At 32.6% G+C, this 9381-nt stretch overlaps 1 pseudogene; it reads left to right on the forward strand.

The window, feature by feature from the left end:
- Nucleotides 1-694: 694 nt before the first annotated feature.
- Nucleotides 695-3497, forward strand: LOC129310535 (putative receptor-like protein kinase At5g39000; annotated as a pseudogene).
- The last annotated feature ends 5884 nt before the right edge of the window (nt 3498-9381 follow it).

Consider the following 9381-nt stretch of genomic DNA (forward strand, 5'->3'; position numbering starts at 1 on the left):
AGTGTAATCAAGGGTTTTAAGTTTGAATTCTGAGTGCGCAATTGCGTTAAATACATATTGAGAGAACTTGTTGCCTTTTGTGGATCAACTCAACACGATCCAGATTAGTCGAGATCCAAAGAACTACGAATATTAGGTGCACATTTGGGGCAAAAAAAAAAGGGGGGGGGCTTGCTTTTAATATGGAACTGCATGCTTGGATTTATGCATCCAAAAGCGTCCAATAATTCCCACATACCTAGTATCCTTTTCATCACTAGATGCTCTACACTATAGGAAATTCATTTTTTTAATATTATTTGATAATGCTATGATTTCTATTGAAAATATGTTCAAAGACTTTTACAACCAGAGACTTTTCCAAGTCATCCCATAAGAAAAGACTTGGAAAGGTCTTCATCCTTTTTGTAGATAAATTTAAAATTGAAAACAAATAAAAAATTTATCTACAATTTCTTAATACTAACATTAATCCTTTTTCAAAAAAAAAATAATGAGTTTAGATTTTGAGACTTATCAGAACTAAAATAATTCATATATGCGCAAAGATTCTTTTAACATAAGACTAGAGTCCCAATAATTTTAAAAAAATATCCTTTTAATTATATATAATTCCAATCTTTTTATCATCCCAATTTTTATACAGGTTAGATAATCAAATTTATAAAGTTGAACTCAAAAGTGACTTTAAAAGAAGATCATGAAAGAAGAAGTAGCCATAATTGCTGGCTCAAGATGGATATGATCATAACCACAACTTTGGTGATTATAATCTTACTCCTTCATGGCATATTCATTGCCCACGTTGGTAGCTCCTCCTACACCTACGACGCCATTGGTAACATCTTAGTTAACTGTGGCTCCCCAAGCTCCATTCAAGTCCACGGCCGGACATGGAGCTCTGATATCAACTCTCAACAGCATAAAGTCTCTGAAAATCCTCCATTTTCATCAGTTCAGGCCAGCACATCTTCACTCGACATCCGTTCTTCATCTGTGAAGAATCTTTACATCACTGCACGCCTTTCTCACACTGAATTCACATACTCGTTTCTAAATCTCACTGATGGCCCCAAGTTTGTTCGTCTTTATTTTTATCCATCTTCATACTCCGACTTTGATCGCTATTCTTCCTTCTTCTCAGTTAAATCAGGCCCCTTGACCCTTCTTAAAGACTTCAACGCTTCATCACCGCCGACAACGACAACAATGATGATATTCTAACGGGTAAATTCATAACCTTAGAATACTGTATCCCACCTGGGAATTCGAGGCGGAATGTTACCTTCATACCCAACACCACCATGAGTGCCGAGGCCTACGCTTTTATTAACGGGATCGAGGTTGTTTCTATGCCCCCTGATCTTTATTTCACTAAACCAACTGACCCAGGTTTCCCTATTGTTGGTAGTGATAGCGCTCCTTACTCAATCAGAGACAGCATGGCGTTAGAGACGATGTACAGAATCAACGTGGGTGGCAAGCAAATCTCTCCTCTAGAAGACACAGGAATGTTCCGTTATTGGGAGGATGATTGGCACTACTTGACAGTACAAGCTCGTCCGGACAGTCTTTCAGTTGCTTACGGCCCAAAACTGAGATATAAAATTCCCAACTACACTGCACCAGACGAAGTATATCTGAATGGCCGTAGCTATGGTGCGTATGAGACTTCGGTAACGTATAACCTGACTTGGGAGTTTCAAGTCGACTCACAGTTCGATTACATGGTGAGGCTCCATTTTTGTGAGACCGACTTGCAAATTAACAAATCTAGTGAACGAGTTTTCAAAATCTTCATTGCTGATGAACTGGCTGAACGCCGTGCTGATGTGTTCATGCGGGCTAGAGATAATCTGACTCCTTACTATAAGGATTACGCAGTTTGAAAGGAGAGCGAAGATCAAAAGCCGAAGAAACGCAATATTTCCATAAAGTTGCAAACATATGATGATTGGCGAGTAAGCCTTCACATGGATGCGATATTGAACGGAATTGAGTTTTTCAAAATAAGTGATGGTGCCAATTTCAATCTCGGAGGTCCCAATCCTGACCCACGGTTCAAGCCTTCTCCATGGATCCAAACTCAAAAACCGAAAAGCTCAAAGAAAACAATCATGATTTCCATCATTGTTGGTGTAGCTTCATGCTTCCTTATGCTATCTCTTGTCGTTTTTCTCATCTCCCAACGACAGAGCACCAAATTGAAGAAATTCAAAGGCAAGAGCAACCATGGCTCATCATCACTGCCATCTGATCTATGCAGATGCTTCTCGATCACTGAGATAAAAGCAGCCACAAATAATTTCGACGACATCTTCATAGTAGGTGTTAGAGGGTTTGGCAATGTGTACAAAGGCTACATCGACAATAACACTTCCTGTTGCAATCAAACGGCTCAAACCGGGTTCACAACAAGGCGCGTATGAGTTCCAGACCGAGATTGAGATGCTCTCTCAACTTCGTCATGTTCATTTAGTGTCCCTCATCAGATATTGCAACGAAGGTGACGAGATGATCCTTGTGCACGAGTTCATGGCGTGTGGGACTCTTAGTGAACATCTTTATGGTTCTAGTTGCGATGAACCACTCTCGTGGAAGCGAAGGTTGAAAATGTGCTTAGACGCGGCGCGTGGACTGCATTACCTTCACGCAGGCGCAAGTCACAATATCATTCGCCGGGACGTGAAGACCAAGAATATCCTAGTAGATGAGAAATGGGTGGCAAAGGTTTCTGATTTCGGAGCGTCCAAAGTGGGGCCCATGGGGATGTCGAGGTCTCACATAAGTACAGTGGTGAAAGGGAGTGTGGGGTATTTGGACCCAGAATACTACAACCGTCAATGGTTGACTCCAAAGTCTGACGTGTACTCATTTGGCGTGGTACTGCTTGAAGTATTATGTGGAAGGCCGCCTTTGGTACGTAACGTGGAGAAGAACAAGGTTAGTCTGGTGGATTGGGTCAAAAGATGCCATCATGAAGGAACTATTCATCAAATTGTTGATTCGGTGGTTATAGGAAGCATAACGCCAGAGTGCTTGAAAGCATTTAGTGACTTGGCGTTAAGATGTTTGGTTGATGATGGGAATGAAAGGCCGTCCATGAATGATGTGGTGGGGAGCCTGGAGTTTGCAATGGAGCTTCAAGAGAGCACAGAAGGAAGCGAGAGAATTTGTGATCAGAGTGGCACGCAGAATGAGGAGAAAGATGTGCTGATTAAGAGAGAGCTGGTTAAAGATGATGAGGAAAGTGAAGTGAGATTCACAAGTAGTGATGGAACAATAAGTGAATCAAAGAGTAGTGGGATGACCAATTCTAGTAGCGACAAGGAGGCTCTGAATTCTAGGATGATTTTCTCTGAGCTCAATAATATCACCGCGAGATCGATGAACGAAATCATCCTCCTCGTCACTCTCTTTTCCATTCTCATGGGGTGTGGGAAGTTATAAAATTTATTTGTAACCAATGCCTAGTCAGTAACTATTTAGCTTATGATCATAAGGTTTCGTAGAATCAAAATCCTATTATTGATATAAAAATTTTATTGATAGATGATATATAAATACTTTTTAAGTGCTTATTGAGTTTGAAGATATGCCCTAGCTTTATTAAGCTCTAGAAGTTAACTCACTTAAACTTTTCTTTATCCAAAAAATATATGTAACTTATTTACAAAATTGTCATAAGTTACACTTTCTATCCCAATTGTTTTTTAACCAATGTAAAATATAAGTACAGGAAATGTTAATGCTAGCATGCAACTTGTTGGAGAATAGTATTCCTTCTGTTTAAAAATATAAGGTATTTTTAACCGAATTTCACCCTCAATAAAGTAGTTACCTAGTTTTAAACTAACCCTATCTTTTTATATTTACTCCTATTAAATACCCTACGATAAATATAAAGTTATTATTAATAGGGGCACTTTTGAAAAAAAGATAATAATTATATCTTAAAAGATTAAAAATACTTTATATTTTTAAACATTCAACTCCTCAAAAAATACTTTATATTATTGGACGGAGGGAGTATCATTTTCGCTTTTTTCTGTGGTCCTAATTTAATACTGCTCTTTCAGGAAATCAAGTCAAGCTAGTGGGATATTGGTGTATGCTATAATTTACATCTTTTTTGTTTTATGTATAAGATACTATTGTTTATCTGTTTAGTAAATTATTAAGTAAATGCATGCATGATTTGTTATATACATATATATATCTTGCGTAGTCTCGTTTTAGATATTGGTTAGTGAATTTATTTAGTTTTATTTGGCATCAATGAGCTAAACTGAATCTGCCTACCTGTACACCACCTCAACCAACATGAATTTGTTGAAAAATGAATAAAATTCGAACATTCAGGTTGTTAAAAAGTGTGGTGAACTTAAGTTCATAACATGGTTTGTTGAAGACCTTGAAAAGGTCGTCAAATTAAACGCACTAATCTTTTTATATATAAAGTATCAATCAATTAAACCAATGCCCTGTATATATATATATTGACAGGAAACTAATGGACCATGGTCCTACTTGAGGACACAATGTTAATAACCTACGCAATTCCTGAGGCATAATTAAGTTTGGAGAGCAACATAAATTATTAACAGACAGGCATGCATACATATATACTCCTTCTAGCTAGTCTTAATTATAGGGTAAAATTAACTAATTTTATTACTTCTAAAGAGTGATCATTAATGTTTTAAACTTGTAAAAAAAATGTGTGACTTTTCAATTTTATCTTCACATAAATAGACCATAATAAAATGTTGATAAAAAATTAAAAGCATGTCAACAACTTATTGCTAATGAGTAGTAAGATTGGAAAAAAAAAATAACTACTCTATCTTTGCCACTAAATAAAGTTTTAAAACTTTACTTATAATGATAATGATATGTCACATTCGAATTCCTGGTTATGCAACTATATTAAATACTCCTTGAGAGAGATATGCTACCAATGTGATCTTACCCGGCTTAGCTCATAAATAAAAGATAATTATATAAAAAAATGATGATATATCATATACGAATGCCGCGCATGCGCATACACATACATAGTAACATTTTCTTTTGATTAATGTCAACGTCTTCAAGTACGTAGGCATGATTAATGTAGAGAAATTATCTCAAAAATGTAATTGAGTTGGAAACCAATCTCTTTCGTTATTGATGCATTATTGGGGAGCTAGGAAGTGGGCGAAATATAGAGCTTAATTAATTTTTCATTCATCAGCATTATATTTGTTTCAAAACTTAAAAAAAAAAAATACAACACCATATTAGACATTTACTCCATATGTCCCTATATATAGGATTATAGAATGTTTTCTGTAAGTTTAGTTTGTCTCTAAATATAATAGTTGTCATGGTATTTTTGAATAAATAAACAATTTTACCCTTGCCTTGAAAAAGAGAAAAGATAGTAATTGTGTGCTTTATATATTACCCACAACTATGATATTAATGTACATTATTAGGGCAAGACTGGAAAATTGTGGTTTTATGTAATTTCAACTCAATAATAATATTTTTTATTGGTATGCAGGATTCAAAACACTCTTTTATAAAATTAATAAATACCCATGCATCATTGTTAATTTAAATATACCAGAAACTCCTAAGTAAAAAGGTTATGGCATTTTTACACCTTATGTTTGCTTCATTTTTTAACGTTCAACATTAATAAAAGTTAGTCAAATTAAATGATTCGTACATTTTTGCACCCACTTCATCAATGAGCACTTTTGTATTGTCCTTCACTTGAGGATATTAGGTGCCTCTAAATAAAAAAGTTTATGAATATTTTTACCCTTTAACTCTTAAAAATATATAGGAGCTAATATTGCAGAAAAGTTAAATTTAAAAGACTGAACTCAACGAAAAAAAGCATAGGGACTAATATCAAAATATATTAAAAGTAGAGGCATTGACATTTATATGTTCCCTAACTTATTTACAAAATTGTTGCTGATCAAACTTGCCACCCCGGTTCTTTTTCAACCGATGTAAAATGTAGATGTGGAGAAGAGCGTTTTCTGGATTAGCAAAACTTGTTGGAAAATAGTATCATTTTGGCTTTTTTTGTGGTCCTAATTTAACATTAATCAGATATATATATATATATATATATATACATACTTCCAGGAAATCAAGTCAAGCTAGTGGGGTACTGATATGCCACCGTCTGCATGCATCTTTTTGGTTCATGCATAGGATACTATTGATTATCTGTTTAACGAATGATATTTAGTAAATGCATTATTATTTTTTACATCTTGTATTTTATTGTTCGTGACAATAAAACTCCAAGTGTGCCAAAAATGCAGAGTCTCAATGTAAACAAAAGTTCTTGAGCTACCTTATTTCAGTTTGCCTGAATATAAAGATGCAACATATAAGCTTGATTAATTGTGTAAAGCTACCTAGAATTATAGAATTACAAGAAAACTGAAAAAAAGAACTAGATCCTAAGTACAAAATGACATAAAAATAAATTGAGTAATGAAGTGTCTTGGTTGTGATGTTTTCACTTTTCTTTTCTCTCTTGAACTCTATTAATAATGCTCATTCAAGGTCGTCGTGTCTACAAAACTAGAAGCTTAGATGCTTCGTGCCAAAATATCCATTCCTGATCTTACAAATTTTGAGGCACATTCAAGTAACAATTATACGTTCAAATAATGGTCCTCCTAGTTTAGTCACTCTGAGTTTTAACGGTTCCCTCCACGATTCAACGCTTACTTAGTTTGGAAGGTTTATTTTAAATGGATCAGGCCTTGCTTTATTGGATGTCTTATCAGATTTAACTCTTCATTTTTTGCTATTTTTGGATTTTATTTAAATATAGACATTTTAGTCCCAAACATGTATATTATGCCTCTTTTTAGATATGGGTTAGTGAATTTATTTACTCATGCATATTTGGCACCATTTAGCTAAACTCAATTTACCTACCTATACACCATTTCAACCAATATGAGTTCGTTAAATTAGCTTAGTTGCTAAAAAAGTGTGGTAAACTTAAATCCATAACATGCATGAGTGGTTGAAGACTTTGATGAAAAGGTCGTCAATCCCTTAAACGTACTAATCTTTTTTCCCCCCTATAAATTCTCAATCAAACCAATGCCCTGTATTATTGATAAGAAACGAATGGACCATGGTGATGGTTGAGGATACAATTAACTTACGCAATTTCTTAGAAATATATATAAGTTTGGAAAGCAACATAAATTATTGACTGACATATTCGATAAAAATAATATATTCATACATACATACTTTCTCCGATCTTAATTGTAGGATGAAATTAATTAATTTCACGATTTTTAAGGAGTCATGGTTGGTACCTTAAACTTGTAAAAATTATGTGACTTTTCAATGTTTATTTTTCATTAAAATTAATTGCCACAATAAAGTGTTGCCATAAAAGTAAATGGAAAATTGGTCAAAAGGAGCAAGAGGTGAAAATATCTGGGAATCAAGACCAAAATTCATAAAACACCAAAGGCCCTTCAAAGGAATTAAGTTTGGCTAATTAACAAAATTACTAAAATATCTTTTTAAAATTCATTTGACTTTCAAAAGTTATAGTAGATCCTCTGTCCAGAAAAAGTTATAGTACATCCCACACGAACGAACCAAGCATATCGTGACGATTCATCCTTGTTTTTTAATGTATAATGAGACCTCCACCAATCATATCCAATCATATTTTGATATTCAAATATTTCGTGCAGCGCAGTGTTTCTTCAATAATCATCCGCGCTTCCTCAAAAGTCTTCAACATACTTTTTGAGGAAATTTTTTGCAAGCTGCTTCAATTATCATCCATATTTCTTTAAAATTCTTCAGCAAATATTCAAGAAAAAATTCTTCAAGTAACTTCGATTATCTTCTACCTTTCTTCAAAAATTTCAATTTTCTTCAACAATTTTCGTTATTCTTCAAAAGTCCTTAACATAGCTTCGAGAAAAATTTATTGAAAATTTCTTCAAGACTTTTGAAGAAATGTGAAACATTTTCGGGAAAATATGAGATTTTATTCAAATATTTTGCCTTAATATTTGTTTTTCAAAATAGAATATTAACCTTTCAAGAAATTTTTGTTAAAATATTTGAATAATTTATCAAATATTCAAATGTTTTTATAATTATTCAAATAATTTAGCAAATATTTGAATAAACAATTATTGGAATATTTATTCACCTCTTGGTCCTTTTGATAATTTTTTAAGTTAAAATTACAATAATTGACAATTATTTAACAATAATTTATAATTTCAATAAAAGAAAGTTCAGAGTAATTTTATGATTTCATAAAAATTTTATGTATTTTGATTAATTATGTGAAATCTAAGAGTGATTTCCCCATATGTTTAATTATAAATATTATTTTTATTTAAATCATTTTCAGAAACTTATTATATGTTAAAGTTTGTAAATTGGTTTATAATCTTATAAAATTTGAAGATCTCTCCTATTTTTTTTGATCATGTAAATTATTTTAAATAATAATAATAATAAAGAATATAAACAATCAAATTAAAAACACAATGGCATGTATTTTTTTTTAAAAAATTGGTCCCCCCACCTCAATTTTAGTGATGGTTCCGCCCGTGACTTCATATTTACTTGTAGAGGATATGGAAAGTAGTTTAGAGTTGAACGTGTTTAAATGTATTTATATGGCAAGAATTAATTTGTTTAACACATTGGCAAATTAAGTTTGCAAGGCATATGTAAAATAATTTTAGATTATATATATAGTTTTGGGAATAAAAAATAGTTCATAATTGAACACGTTGGATTCTTATTTATAAGCCATAGTCTAGGTGATAGAAAAAAAAAATAATAATCAAGGTGAAGAAGTATAAGATGAAAGGTAATGTAGTTTTGGAGAAGGTGCTGGAAAGATAGAGGAAGACAGAACAAAATTAGGTGGTAATTGAGAAAAGGAGAATATTCTTCTTATTTAGATTAATAAGAAGAATATTGGAATTAATTGAAATTAATTTGAGGACAAAAGGAGGCGGTAATTGGGAAGAAGAAAATGAAAATAATTGGAATATGAAAAAGGAGAAAAGGAGCATATTCTTCTTATTTACTACTCCATTTCTATTTATAAGAGAAAATATCACTTTTATCTTATTTTTTTATATAAGAAAAATTACATATTTCAATAAGCATTTATTACACATTTCCTAAATTGTCCCTCATAATTTACATTAACAAAAAAATAATTAATGCATGCTTATGTTGATTAACATAGGGCATTTTAGTCTAAACATATATTATGATTAATTAATTTTCTTAAACCATGTCATATATTTTTTTTATATATAGAAATGTAGGAAGTAGGTTAATAAGATGAATATT

This window comes from Prosopis cineraria, unplaced genomic scaffold, assembly GCF_029017545.1.
Source record: "Prosopis cineraria cultivar Desert tree isolate PC_DT_omini unplaced genomic scaffold, ASM2901754v1 PC1, whole genome shotgun sequence".
NCBI classification, from domain to species: domain Eukaryota; kingdom Viridiplantae; phylum Streptophyta; class Magnoliopsida; order Fabales; family Fabaceae; genus Prosopis; species Prosopis cineraria.